Source organism: Chanodichthys erythropterus, chromosome 4, assembly GCF_024489055.1.
Source record: "Chanodichthys erythropterus isolate Z2021 chromosome 4, ASM2448905v1, whole genome shotgun sequence".
In the NCBI taxonomy this organism is placed as follows: domain Eukaryota; kingdom Metazoa; phylum Chordata; class Actinopteri; order Cypriniformes; family Xenocyprididae; genus Chanodichthys; species Chanodichthys erythropterus.
In genome coordinates, this window is record NC_090224.1 from 30,612,596 (window position 1) to 30,627,167 (window position 14,572).

At 38.0% G+C, this 14,572-nt stretch overlaps 2 non-coding genes across 2 annotated transcripts; both read left to right on the forward strand.

Moving 5' to 3' along the window:
• Positions 1-12,424: 12,424 nt before the first annotated feature.
• On the forward strand, positions 12,425-12,638 carry LOC137019526 (small nucleolar RNA U3). The gene has a single exon (XR_010895070.1). It is a non-coding gene; the product is annotated as a small nucleolar RNA U3 (small nucleolar RNA).
• A 1,468-nt stretch (positions 12,639-14,106) lies between these two features.
• Positions 14,107-14,320, forward strand: LOC137019522 (small nucleolar RNA U3). Its single transcript, XR_010895067.1, has one exon. It is a non-coding gene; the product is annotated as a small nucleolar RNA U3 (small nucleolar RNA).
• The last annotated feature ends 252 nt before the right edge of the window (positions 14,321-14,572 follow it).

Below are 14,572 nucleotides of genomic sequence, written 5' to 3' on the forward strand. Positions count from 1 at the left end.
TTTTTACAATTCAATCATAATCCTTACACTTTGAAATGTGCCTTACTGATATGTTGAAAATACACTAACAATATATTTAGTGAGCACATGTTACTAGCCTGTAAATCCATATTTAACAATCATTGTGATGCTAGAAGAGAATGGGCTTCCCCAGTCTTGTTCCTCTTAGTGTTTTTCCCCCTCCACCTCCTAAACATCTTATAAACTTGCTTATAAACTATTTCTTGCCATGTTGACCTGTCATAAAAGTTCTTACTGAAAATGAACAGAGGTTTAGCTCTAATTAATGTGATCTTTTTTTAATTTTATGATTGTTTCCTGGCTCTTGACCCTTGACATTTGATTTTTGGTAATGTTATCTTCAAAGTGGTTTTCTTTCATTGTTATAATCCAAAAATCACTGGTTATAAATGCATTGTGCCATGTTTAAACTTTACATTAATAATCAATCATGTGATGCTACAACTGTGTTGTAGCAAGTTATCCAAATATTCAAAAGAAAATGAATATGAATATGAATATGAAACTCAACAAAGTGAAAATCAATGAAAAGCTTCCTGACACACTGTATGCTGGGTGCCAGCATAATAAAAAGAGTTAGTGACCTGGACCTGGTCTTCACTATTATTTTCATGAGACCAATAGAGTCAAATCAATAGAAGAGCCACTTTTACCACAAAGTTTCAAAACTTACATCCAGTTATAAATAACATATCCCAGATAGCAATAACATTTGGGCCAAATGTGGCTGATAGCTGGTACATCTGGCCTAGATATGGCATGGCTGAGCACATGTGGGCCAAAAGTTCACCATATATGTTTTGCCATGGCTTTAGAATTGGAGGGAGTTTTATTTTGGCTCACTATTTGTATTGAGGTATATGGCTCAGATGAACACACCAACTGCGGATCATATGTGGCTTATTTATAGCAGCACACCATGGAATATTTTAACTTATGGTTAACATTTGGCCCATACAAAAACACATGTAACCTGTGCTGTAGGCCTGTGGCAGACCACATCTCAGCCTATCCAACAACGCTATTGGTTGCTTTGAATCTTTCCTTAACTCCTATTGTGACTGGCAGCTATTTAAATGCAAATATTTCCATTATTTCAGTTAGTCTGCTCTCATTTTTCAACAACCTCTTTTGCCCAAATAAGTTCTAATTAGCTTCAAGAAAGTGTTGTTTTGGTGTTTTGAAAGTTTTATTAATATAAAGTTTTTATTAATATTAAGTAGATTATTAAGTATTATATGTTTTTAAAAAAAGCCTGTTACTAGAGTAGTTTTCATTTTAAATGACAAAAACACCAATTTAATTAATGTTTTCTTCATGCTCCTGTATGTCTTGTGTGGTTGAAACAAAAGTTTACAAAAGGCTAACTTGTATGGGGAACAATCCTCACTTTTAACTAGTTGCTTAATTAGATTGCATGTTTGGTATTTATTACACAGTAAATCCGAACAGTACTACTAACTTATAAAGATTGACTGAACAAGGAGTTTAGTTTTATTTTTGTGTAGCTCAACATTTTTTAGTAAATCCTTATACTTAAATTATTATTTTTAAGTTTACTGAGCAATATAAAGCAGAGGTGGAGATTCCAGGGGTCAGAAAGTAAAAGTCCTGCCATATTTTTATTCCACCCACTGAAGCATTAATGAGATAAATAAGTGATTAATTGAGTGATGATTGAGCATTATTGAAGACACCTGATGATAACAAGCAGAATCACCAAAGGAGAAAATGACAATTTTTAAGTTACCATCATCGAGGTCAGAATTTGTTTAAGTTGAACTCTTGATCCTTGACTTTTTAATATTAGATTTTGTTTGGGCAGTTTTAACTGCATTAAAACCAACCAGACAAGCAAAGTTAAAAGATGATCAGGTGTTGTTGGTTATGTTTTTACATAAACATTATTTGATCTGAATCACTGAACTCTTTTAGAGCCCAATCTCTGAGTTAGATTTACATTATTGATTACAGCAGCACTGTGATTCTACAGCAGAAGATCAGCTTTTACAATACTTTTTTTTTTTTTTTTTAAAGAGTTCTGATTAAAAAAAAAAAGCAGAGCTCATTTAAACACACAGACATCAAGAATCAACCTGTGAATCTCAACAGTGGTGGCCATCATAAAGCATGTTGCAGTGCATTCTGGGAGCCACCAATCAAAATTCATTCATGGCTCCCATCATGCATTGCTGCATGAATAAATTATGAGCTGAATTGTCTTAGTAATTTCATTTATTCTCACTATTAAAATTTTGCTGTTTTTCTGTGACTTTTTAGTAGCTTGTTTTCTAATGTTCAGAGTTGATCTGTTGATCAGAATATGTTGCTTGTCACCGTTGTTGAGATTCACAGGCTGATACTTGATGTTTGTGTGTGCCTTAAAGATTTATTTTTTTGTGATAAGGACAACTTTTTTTTTTTACAGTTTTTTCCAATTGCTAACACACTAAAATGACATGCACAGCACAATTATTTAAACTGACACACAGAGAGCAAAACTTCTTCTCAAGTCTCCAAAAGTCTAAACACCTTTTCTGTTTTACACACATTTTGCATTTCAAAATAGCACTTTTTAAATTCACTAAATACAGTTCTCTGCATAAGACACAACAATCTGACATAAAGTCACATGTTTGCCATTTCAAAACACTGCCATTCAAAATGACACTACATGAGCTAATTGGCCAATTACATGTGCCACCTGGCCAAACACCTCAGTGGTTAATTGTTAACACTTCAATCAGGATGTAAGCACTATGAAAAGACCACAGGTGAGAACCTTTTTTTTTACAACAACAATGGAAGACATTGCAGAGAGAGGAAGAGGAAGAGGAAGAGGGAGGTTGAGAATAAGAGGGGGAGGAAGAGTGAGAGGTAGGGGTAGAGCAGGTAGAGGAGTTCATGGCCAAAGAAGACAAACACTTTCAAATGAAATCAGAGCAACCTTAGTAGATCATGTCATCAACCATGGGTTGACAATGCGTGAGGCTGGACAGAGAGTGCAGCCAAACTTGAGCCGTTTTACTGTCGCCTCTGTCATCCGGACCTTTAGACTGGAGAACAGGTATGTAACCAAAATTTCATGTAGTACACATGTAGTATACCCCATGTCATAGTGTATCAGTTGGGTGACACCTGTTTACTTAGTGTATGACATCAGCCATTCATGAACTGTACAAGTTTCCTGTACAATGTACTCTACTGTGGGGGAAAATATTTAGGCTGCATTGTCCAAGCCCTATATATATTTTTATTTTATTTTTTCTAAAGGACTGAGAGACGACACCATGGTGGAGGAAGGGGCCAAATGTTCACCGGGGTACAGGAAGCTGCCATTGTAAACTTGGTTTTGGAAAATAATGAAATCAGATTACGAGAAATTCAAAGCCACATCATCCAAGACAACACCTTATTCAACAACATTCAACGAGTTAGTCTGTCCATATTGGCTCGCATTCTCAAGCGAAACCAAATCAGAATGAAACAACTTTATAAGGTGCCGTTTGAGAGAAACTCTCAAAGAAACAAAGAGTTCAGACGAGCATATGTGGATGTAAGTACTATATTGACTGCAGTACACTACACACAACATTGTTTCCCAGTGTACTGGATAACACCATATTGAGTGATTTTTGTTCTTTGTTTTCAGGGAGTAGTGGAAATGGATGCTCATGCAATCCCACATGAGTTCATCTTTATAGATGAGGCTGGGTTCAACCTAGCAAAGACCAGAAGAAGAGGGAGAAACCTCATTGGCCACAGAGCCATTATAGATGTTCCTGGCCAACGTGGTGGGAACATCACAATGTGCGCTGCCATCTCCAATATGCATGGTGTCCTCCACCGTCATGCCAAACTTGGACCATACAACACAGCCCATATTCTCACATTTCTGGACAGACTTCACAACATTCTCATACCACCAGAGCGTATGAATGATGCAGACCATCAAAGAAACCGGTACGTTGTAGTATGGGACAACGTGAGCTTTCATCGTGCAGCCCCAGTCCAAAACTGGTTTGCTGACCACCCAACATTTCTCGTGCAATACCTCCCCCCATACTCACCATTTCTGAACCCCATAGAAGAATTCTTTTCGGCATGGCGGTGGAAGGTATACGACCGGCAGCCCTTTGTGCGCATGCCTCTTGTGCAGGCCATGGAAGAAGCATGTGATGAGATTGATGTGGGTGCAATTCAGGGATGGATAAGGCACTCAAGGCGCTTCTTCCCTCGATGTCTGGCAAGGGAAGATATTGCCTGTGATGTTGACGAGGCGTTGTGGCCAGACCCGGCTGTGCGGCAAGATGCTGCCTAATTATTTTTCTTGCCTTTTTTTTTTTTGTTTGTTTTTTTTACTGTAATATATTTTTTTTTCAGAAATTTTCTTTTTCAGTTTACTTTTTTTGTAAGAATATTTTTGTTCAGTCCCATGTAAATATATCTGCTGTGCTTATGTTGTACTGACTTGTTTACTGTAGTGAAGGAAAAAAAATAAAAATGTTGCAACAGCATGTGTGTGTATCTGCAAATATTTCTGTGCATGTGAACAATCTGATACATATTTTAGTATTATGGCAAAGCATACTAAAGATGGGGGTGCTTTTCATTATGCCCAACAGTGTGTAGGTGGTTAGGCAAAAATCTGGTAATATGAATGAAGTGTGTGCCATTTCATGCAAAAGTTTGATTTTGATAATGCTCTGTGTAGTTTCGGTTGCAGTGCTTCATTTTGCAGTTTGGGTGTGTGGTTTTGTGAATTGTGTTAAGTGTTTTGATAAAACCAGACTAGTTTGAAAAATTGTGTGTTAGCAATTGGAAAAAACTGTAAAAAAATTCTGTATTGTATAAGCTGATCTTCTGCAGAATCACAGTGCTGCTGTAATCAATAACGTAAATCTAACTCAGAGATTTGGCTCTAAATGAGTTCAGTGATTCAGATCAAACAATGATTTTGAGAAAACATAACCAACACCTGATCATCTTTTAACTTTGCTTGTCTGTTTTGTTTTAATGCAGTTAAAACTGCCCAAACAAAATGTAATACTAAAAAGTCAAGGATCAAGAGCTCAACTAAAACAAACCCTGACCTCGATGATGGTAACTTAAAAATTGTGATTTTCTCCTTTGGTGATTCTGCTTTTTATCATCAGGTGTCTTCAATAATGGGCAATCATCACTCAATTAATCACTTAATTATCTCATTAATGCTTCAGTGGGTGGAATGAAAATATGGCGGGACTTTTACTTTCTGACCCCTGGAATCTCCACCTCTGCAAGTCATTGCCAACGTTACCGACATAACATAATTTGCAAAAAGTTGCAGCAGATTAAGTTCCCAGCATGCTATGCATCACACTCTCTAAGGAAGAATAAATGTTGAAATTGAGTGTTTTTGTACAAGATTAATACAGTGGAAGATGTGTTATTGTTTAATGTTCTGTTATTTTGGTATTTAAATGTGTTTCTGTGATGTGGAAGGTTTGTAGGGTTACTATCGTGGTGAAGAGTATTGCCTGTGGTTAGGTCGGGAAAAGGCCACAAAACTTTAAGAATATAAATAGTGCATGATGATTAATGGTCCATGTAGGTAAATAGGGTTTTCCCAGTGAGGTAATACAAATTAGCCACTTTGAAAAATAAGTTTGAATTGCTGTGAGATTGGGTTGGTTTTTGTCTTCTTAAAAATTTGTTTTTTCCCCCCTAGAGAACTGTGGTTTCTATGAAACAAACTTTGCTGAAATGCAGAACTTGTTGTAATGATGGGGTACCAGATGTTGTCTATGTATGGAACAGCACATTTCAGGGCCCAGTTTATGGCTGGGTCCCTCTCGGTCTGTAACAGCGGACAAAGCTTTGCTACATTTTGATTGGATTGTGGTGGACTAACACAAACAAACTGTCCAAGGCCGATAAAGAAGCTAGGACAACAGCCAGACACCACTTAAGCCCGGGATACAGTGCATGATTTTTTGCTGTCCCAGACGAAAGATTGCCATCATGTAATAATCGTGACGATTTCTATGATTGTGGTCCTTAATCTGGGGTCCTATGTTGTACAGTGGGAGAGGTTAAAAAAGACAGCTGTTTTCCTGGTCTTGCGACCAGAGATAGCCTATGATTTCTGACAGTGTCTGAAATTCAGCATTATCAATACACAGTGTGTTTGCTGCTACGACCTACGTCTACTGACCAGACAATAAAAATGCGACATGAAATCAACGCGACATGGTGCTAAAACTCTTTTCCCTTCTTCTTTTGCTGCTTCCTTTTGTTTCAGCACACATAAAAACTGCAACTGACGAAGTGTGATTCAACATGGGTCTTTTTGTTTACCACTAGTGCATGCTGATGACATTTTATTCTTCTGTAGAAACTTGCATCTTAGCCTACGAGTCAACAATTGTCATCATCATATGGTCTACACGCACCAAGTTTAATACATCCATGTCGCACAGTGTGATTTGTAATGATCTTATAGGATTGCTAAAATCGTGCAGTGTATCCCGAGCTTTAGAGGACAAGACGAAGACCTCTCCCACTGAGCAAATTACGTCCAGAAGACGTCTTTTTGAGGTCTTGTCTCAGGTTGAAAAGACGTCAATTGAGGGGCCAAAATGAGCGTTTTTATGACGGCTTTTTTTGACGTCTTCTGGACATCCGATATAGACGAACAAGCAGAATCACCAAAGGAGAAAAATCACAATTTTTAAGACACCATCGTGGAGATGAGTGTTTGCTTTAGTTGGGCTCTTGACCCTTGCCTTATTAATGTTAGAGTTTGTTTGGGCAGTTAACTGAGTCATAACAGCCAGACAAGTAAAGAGAAATGATCAGGTGTTGGTTATGGTCTCACATAACCATTATTTGACCTGAATCACTGAACTCATTTAGAGCTCAATCTCTGAGTTACAGCACAAGACCAGCTTTTACAATATGATTCAAATGATTTCAGAAAAGGTGCGATGAACAACAACAAAAAAAAGGTATTCATTTTAGGCACACACAGATATCAAGAATCAACCTGTGAATCTCAACAGTGGTGACCATCAAAAAGCATGTTGTGGTGCATTCTGGGAGCCACCAATCAAAATTCATCCATGGCTCCCATCATGCATTGCTGCATGAATAAATTATGAGCTCAATTGTCTTAGTAATTTCCTTTACTCTCATATTTTATTTTGTTCTGTTTATGTGACTTTTTAGTAGCTTGTTTTCTAATGTTCAGAGTTGATCTGTTTATCAGAATATGTTGCTTGTCACCGTCATTGAGATTCACAGGTTGATTCTTGATGTCTGTGTGTGCCTAAGAGAAAACATTTTTATTATGTAAAATCTTTCATATTATATTGATAAAGCTGATCTTCTGCTGTAGAATCACAGAGCTGCTGTAATCAATAATGTAAATTTAACTCAGAGATTGGGCTCTAAATGAGTTCAGTGATTCAGGTCAAATAATGATTATGTGAAAACATAACCAATACCTGATCATTTTTCTTTGCTTGTCTGGCTGTTATGACTCAGTTAACTGCCCAAACTAATATTAATAAGGCAAGGGACAAGAGCCCAACTAAAGCAAACACTCATCTCCACGATGGTGGCTTAAAAATTGTGATTTTTTCTCCTTTGGTGATTCTGCTTGTTCGTCTATATCGGATGTCCAGAAGACATCAAAAAAAGACGTCATAAAAACTTTCATTCTGGCCCCTCAGTGGACATCTTTTCAACCTGAGACAAAACCTCAAGAAGACGTCTTCTGGACGTAATTTGCTCAGTGGTACCAACCCTTACGAAAAACTGGTATACTTCAAGTTCATTTGATCAAGTATACTAAAGTAATGTTCAAGTATATTTTTTAAGTATACTTTATGTAGTAAGTATAATATCAATGTACTAGTAGTAAACTTGTAAGTGTACTATTTTAATACCGCTTGGGACTAAATTGGCCCAATTGAAGTATACGTTTAAGTGTACTATAAGTGTAACAGTAGTAAACTTTAAGTAGTTCACAGCTACGTTTCTCATTTGTACTGCATCTGTACTAAAAGTGAACTTATACTAGTATACTAGTAGTTTACTATTTTAATACTAGTAGTAGCTACATTTTTAGTATACGAAAGTACACTTTGAAATATACTCTCAGTAAACTGCTAGTTTAGTGCAAGTATACTTTTAAGTTTTCTTTAAATGAACATGACATCACACTTATAGTTTACTTTTTATATAATATTTTTGCACTTTAAGCATACTTCTATGTTCATTTAGGTATTATTTTTTATACCTGAAATACCTTGAACTGTACTTTAACTCTTTCCATTTTAAAAACATTTTATTCTAGCTTCATGAATCCTTTTTATCAACACTTAAATATAAGTAAGTTTAATTTTTCTTTAAATTTACTTATTTTTTTATTTAAAGTAGATCGATTCCATAAACAAGTCCACGTATAGGCCAAATATACTTAGACTTTTGTCAAGTATACTTTAGTGCAATTTTGAGTATATATCTCAGAAGTACATAAAGTATATTTCTGAGAAGTATAAAGAGTAGACTGAAAGTATACTTTCTTATTTTTAGTTTAAAAGAAGTATACTAATTGCACACTTGAATAAACTTCTTTTTCGTAAGGGAAGCCCAGGAAGGACAGGACTTCTCATTGGTCCAAATGCAGTTTCTACCCTTCACCCATCTAGACACCAATTCCTAAGGTTGGACTGTGACTGCCATAAAAATTCCTCAGGACTTCAACAGCAGTGGGTGAAACAAAGAGAGATCACAGTGATCCATCCAAATCCATTCATAACTATGTCTGGAAATTTTTAAAACTGATGTAAACTACACACATCCATTTCATACTTATTCACAGAAATAAGTATTCTCAGTGACAACTATTTATAGTGCAACATCTTACACAAATTCAGCTGTTGATTTACAAATGAATAAATGCATGACAGTTTAGTCTTTTTCAAATCATGTTTGGTCTCTCATTGTTTAGAATATTGCCAAAGGTATTCTGGTGGTGGTTTGGAAAGTGAGAAATGCATTGGTAAACATAAAGACACTTTAAAGACATCCATCTTTGTGCTTTATGCTTATGAGTTCCACAGGGGAAAGAAGGGTGGGACACACGTATGTCCCCCCCATTTGCAGCACTCGAATAGAGAAGCACCAAATTGCAATCTCCTCCTCATCGGAAAGGGATAAAGGTACCCTTTCAATAGACACTCTCCCCTCGAATGAGACAGAAACAGATCAACACCATTTTGAGACTGTCCTGGGATAAACATTTACAGATATGCTGTTCTGAGTCCCGGCCTTTGAAGCTGAGACATAAAAGATATACTGTTCTGGGTATCAACCTTGTAAGAAGCTGAGACATAACAGATACATCGTAACATTCTGAGCCTCTGCTTCGTCCAGAGAGGCAACAACAGATCCCATGATCTGAGTCTACAGTGTGTGAGGCAGCAACAGAGATGACTATGTTCTGAACCTCCAGCCTGTGAGGAAAGAGACATTAACAAACACTACGATCAGAGTTTTTGTCCAGTGAAACAGTAATGACTCCAGAGAGACAAAAGCGGATTGACAAAGTTCTGAGTGTCTGGCCCATAGAGGCAGAAGATACACAGAGACTTGCAACAAGGTTAAGCTCAGGAGAGCAAACCTTCATTTCAAGGTACCTTCGTCTGTGTGTTCCAGATTGTTAAGGACCTTCTGCAGCTACGCCAGGGTCTCATCTGCATGTTCCAGATTTTAGGACCTTTTGGTGCTCCAGGATATCAGCATCCCACAGAGCTTCATGTTGAAGGCTCTTGAAACAGATTCTGGCTCCTCTCCCCACTGCATTGTCACCCAGCACAACCAGTGGAAGACTTCACCTTCATTGGACTCAATCACGTGGAACGTAAATATCACTTAACCAAACCTCTTTCCAGACACCTTGGCATTGTTGTATATTATCAGTATATGATTTTCTAATTCACATTAGATGTAATATAGCTGATTTTAGTTAATAACAATTAATCTTTCATTTATTTGTTGGTGTATAATAAGGTTTTCCATGTTATTATTTTCAGAGAAACAGTTTATCTTTCCATAAGATAATGTAACTCTTCCATAGCGACACCCAACTTAATCACTTGTTTTTTATGTATCTAATGCACTTTATTCCTTTATCATTCATGACATTCATTTAGTAGTTGTGTTATTTATTCTTGTTTATCTTTTGTTAATAATTTATTTTATTACAATTGTGTATTCCTTGTGCTGACAATACAGAAGAGGCTCTACAAGTTAGCAATCTCACCAATCTTTCAAATAAATCAGCTGACCACTTTACATTAATTCTAAATAAATGAAAAGCCCCTGTTGGGAATGTTCTCATACTGCCCAGGTAAAATACCTTGACTGGTGACCTAAACTAGGAGAAGGGGGAAGTGGTCATCACATGTACTCTACACTTGATGTAACTACACCTTAAAGGATTAGTTCACTTTTAAAGAAACGTTTCCTGATAATTTACTCACCCCATGTCATCCAAGATGTCCATGTCTTTCTTTCTTCAGTCGAAAAGAAATTAAAGTTTTTTATGAAAACATTCCAGGAAACAGTTGAAGGTCAAAATTAGTTTCACTGCAGCTTCAAAGTGTTCTACACATTCCCAGATAAGAAACAATGGTCTTATCTAGAAAAACAATCACTCATTTTCTAAAAAAAAGAAAGAAATTTTATACATTTTAAACAGAAATGCTCATCTTGAACTAGCTCTCTTCTTCTTGTTTATTAGAATTCCAGCAGTGTAGACACTGCTAAGCGTATTACTGCCCTCCAAAGATCAAAGTTTTTATATGCAATATGCTTGTTCAATAGTATATGAATGTTCTGTATTGCCTTTGCAATATCGAAGAAAGGGGTGTGTTCTGAGTGGTGTTTCGGTGTTCTTAAAACTGGTTTCCTTTTCTCCAGAGAACTGTACTTTATATAAAATAAACTTTGCTGAAATGCAGAACTGTTTGTGAGGATTGGGTACCATATGTGGTGTAAGACAGCGGTTGCGAAAAGCATTTTTATGTCAAAAAAAAAAAGTGGTCCAGATAAACGTTCACTCTGCGTTTTGAAATCAGCTGTTGCGAGTTTTCTAAGAGAGCAGTCGCCGTCAAGTTTCTGAGATGCCTAGGTTAAAAATGTTTAGTAAGTGCGTGAATTTTTCGTTGGATGTGAACTCTGTGTCGTTGATGAAGGTTCTGTCTTGCTTTTGTCAACATTGAAGAAAGGGGTATGATCTGAGTTCTGTTCCACATTTGTGCCTTTTGAGAAAGTGGTTTGTTTTAGGAGCTTTTCTGGAATGCGTTGTGGCAATCCAGTATTGGAAACAGAAGCCCAGGAGCAATGGAGCAAGTCCTAGCTAGGACAAGTCATCAATCACGAGCACTTCCACCGACTCACCCTCCAAAGGTGGAACTACCCACAGCTGTAGCTAATGATGGGCTATGGAGGTCACCATAAAACTGGGAACTTGCTTGACTCAGAGCTGGATGGTCCTGAGTACTGCCTCCTTCAGGATGAGGTGCTGAGGCACAGAATGGCCTAGAGAGAAACTGGCCGAAGAGTAAGAAGACAGAATGACTCTTGCAACATTTTCTATGGTGACTTTGCTTTTCTTCTGTTCTGTCTTCCCCCTTTAAGGTGGCTTATAGCGTTGAAACAGATGTGGGGAACAGAGCCGCCATGGATACCCCAGCCCAGGAAGAACCTAAGTTCCAGTTTAAATTCCTAAGTTCTTGGCTAAATAAGAGATCATTTGTGTTAACCCGGCTCCCGTCTCTTGTGGTCACGTTTTGTGGCAGCTTAAACCTCTCCACTTCTTGGGGCACGTGTCAGAGCGTCCTTTTGTATAAAGCGAACACTGTGTATTATCCAAAAGTAGAAATGTTTGCAGCGATGTGGTATTCTTGTCTCTTGGATAAGACAGCAGATATATACGAAAATCAGGTTTTATGGAAAAAGTGGGCCGGACACGGGTTCATTTGGCATTTGGAGGTCAGCCATAGCCCTTTTTCTAAGTGTGCAACTCACATCAAAAATTCGAAATAGTCTACATTAAGATTCGTTAATGCGCGTTTGACTTTTCGTCTAAAAGATTTTCTCCATTTAGCTTCAACGGGTGGACTTCAAAGCAATGCTCCAAAAAAGTTTGACATTATAGATTGTCGTTTGTATTCCTCATCATGTCTTAGTAGGCTTCTAGGGGATTGTGGATGTGCTTTCTGCTTTTGGCTCCGATGTATGCGCTAAAATGTCACGCAAACTTTAAAGCCCACAGAACTCAACTACGCAAAACCGTTTGAGAGGAGAGGCGCATCAGAATGGAATGCCGTTTGAGTTTCGATAAGTCGTCAAGACTATATTTTCAGGGATCATTTCTATAGTTCTTTGCTTGGAAATGTGTTTCGAAAGTGTTTGTCTCCCCACCCACGATGACGAGTCATGATGCTCCTTTCTGAGCGTGAATTGGGTGCAGAGCAACATCTTTAGTTGTAAGCTCTGCGTTGTTAATGAACGTTTTTTATTGCCTTTTGCAATATCAAAGAAAGGGGTGTGTTCTGAGTGGTGTTTCGGTGTTCTTTAAACTGGTTTCTTTTTTTCCAGAGAACTGTACTTTATATAAAATAAACTTTGCTGAGACGCAGAACTGTTTGTGAGGATTGGGTACCGTATGTGGTGTAAAACAGCAGTTGCGAAAAGCATTTTTATGTCAAAAAATAAAGTGGTCCAGATAAACGTTCATTCTGCGTTTTGAAATCAGCTGTTGTGAGTTTTCTAAGAGAGCAGTCGCCGTCAAGTTTCTGAGATGCCTAGGTTAAAAATGGTTAGTAAGTGCATGAATTTTTCGTTGGATGTGAACTCTGTGTCGTTGATGAAGGTTCTGTCTTGCTTTTGTCAACATTGAAGAAAGGGGTATGATCTGAGTTCTGTTCCACATTTGTGCCTTTTGAGAAAGTGGTTTGTTTTAGGAGCTTTTCTGGAATGCGTTGTGGCAATCCAGTATTGGAAACAGAAGCCCAGGAGCAATGGAGCAAGTCCTAGCTAGGACAAGTCATCAATCACGAGCACTTCCACCGACTCACCCTCCAAACGTGGGACTACCCACAGCTGTAGCTAATGATGGCCTATGGAGGTCACCATAAAACTGGGAACTTGCTTGACTCAGAGCTGGATGGTCCTGAGTACTGCCTCCTTCAGGATGAGGTGCTGAGGCACAGAATGGCCTAGAGAGAAACTGGCCGAAGAGTAAGAAGACAGAATGAATCTTGCAACATTTTCTATGGTGACTTTGCTTTTCTTCTGTTCTGTCTTCCCCTTTTAAGGTGGCTTATAGCGTTGAAACAGATGTGGGGAACAGAGCCGCCATGGATACCCCAGCCCAGGAAGAACCTAAGTTCCAGTTTAAATTCCTAAGTTCTTGGCTAAATAAGAGATCATTTGTGTTAACCCGGCTCCCGTCTCTTGTGGTCACGTTTTGTGGCAGCTTAAACCTCTCCACATCTTGGGGCGCGTGTCAGAGCGTCCTTTTGTATAAAGCGAACACTGTGTATTATCCAAAAGTAAAAATGTTTGCAGCGATGTGGTATTCTTGTCTCTTGGATAAGACAGCAGATATATACAAAAATCAGGTTTTATGGAAAAAGTGGGCCGGACACGGGTTCATTTGGCATTTGGAGGTCAGCCATATCCCTTTTTCTAAGTGTGCAACTCACATCAAAAATTCGAAATAGTCTACATTAAGATTCGTTAATACGCGTTTGACTTTTCGTCTAAAAGATTTTCTCCATTTAGCTTCAACGGGTGGACTACAAAGCAATGCTCCAAAAAAGTTTGACATTATAGATTGTCGTTTGTATTCCTCATCATGTCTTAGTAGGCTTCTAGGGGATTGTGGATGTGCTTTCTGCTTTTGGCTCCGATGTATGCGCTAAAATGTCACGCAAACTTTAAAGCCCACAGAACTCAACTACGCAAAACCGTTTAAGAGGAGAGGCGCATCAGAATGGAATGCCGTTTGAGTTTCGATAAGTCGTCAAGACTATATTTTCAGGGATCATTTCTATAGTTCTTTGCTTGGAAATGTGTTTCAAAAGTGTTTGTCTCCCCACCCACGATGACGAGTCATGATGCTCCTTTCTGAGCGTGAATTGGGTGCAGTGCAACATCTTTAGTTGTAAGCTCTGCGTTGTTGATGAACGTTTTGTATTGTCTTTTGCAATATGGAAGAAAGGGGTGTGTTCTGAGTGGTGTTTCGGTGTTCTTTAAACTGGTTTCTTTTTTTCCAGAGAACTGTACTTTATATAAAATAAACTTTGCTGAAACGCAGAACTGTTTGTGAGGATTGGGTACCGTATGTGGTGTAAGACAGCAGTTGCGAAAAGCATTTTATGTCAAAAAAAAAAAGTGGTCCAGATAAACGTTCACTCTGCGTTTTGAAATCAGCTGTTGCGAGTTTTCTAAGAGAGCAGTCGCCGTCAAGTTTCTGAGATGCCTAGGTTAA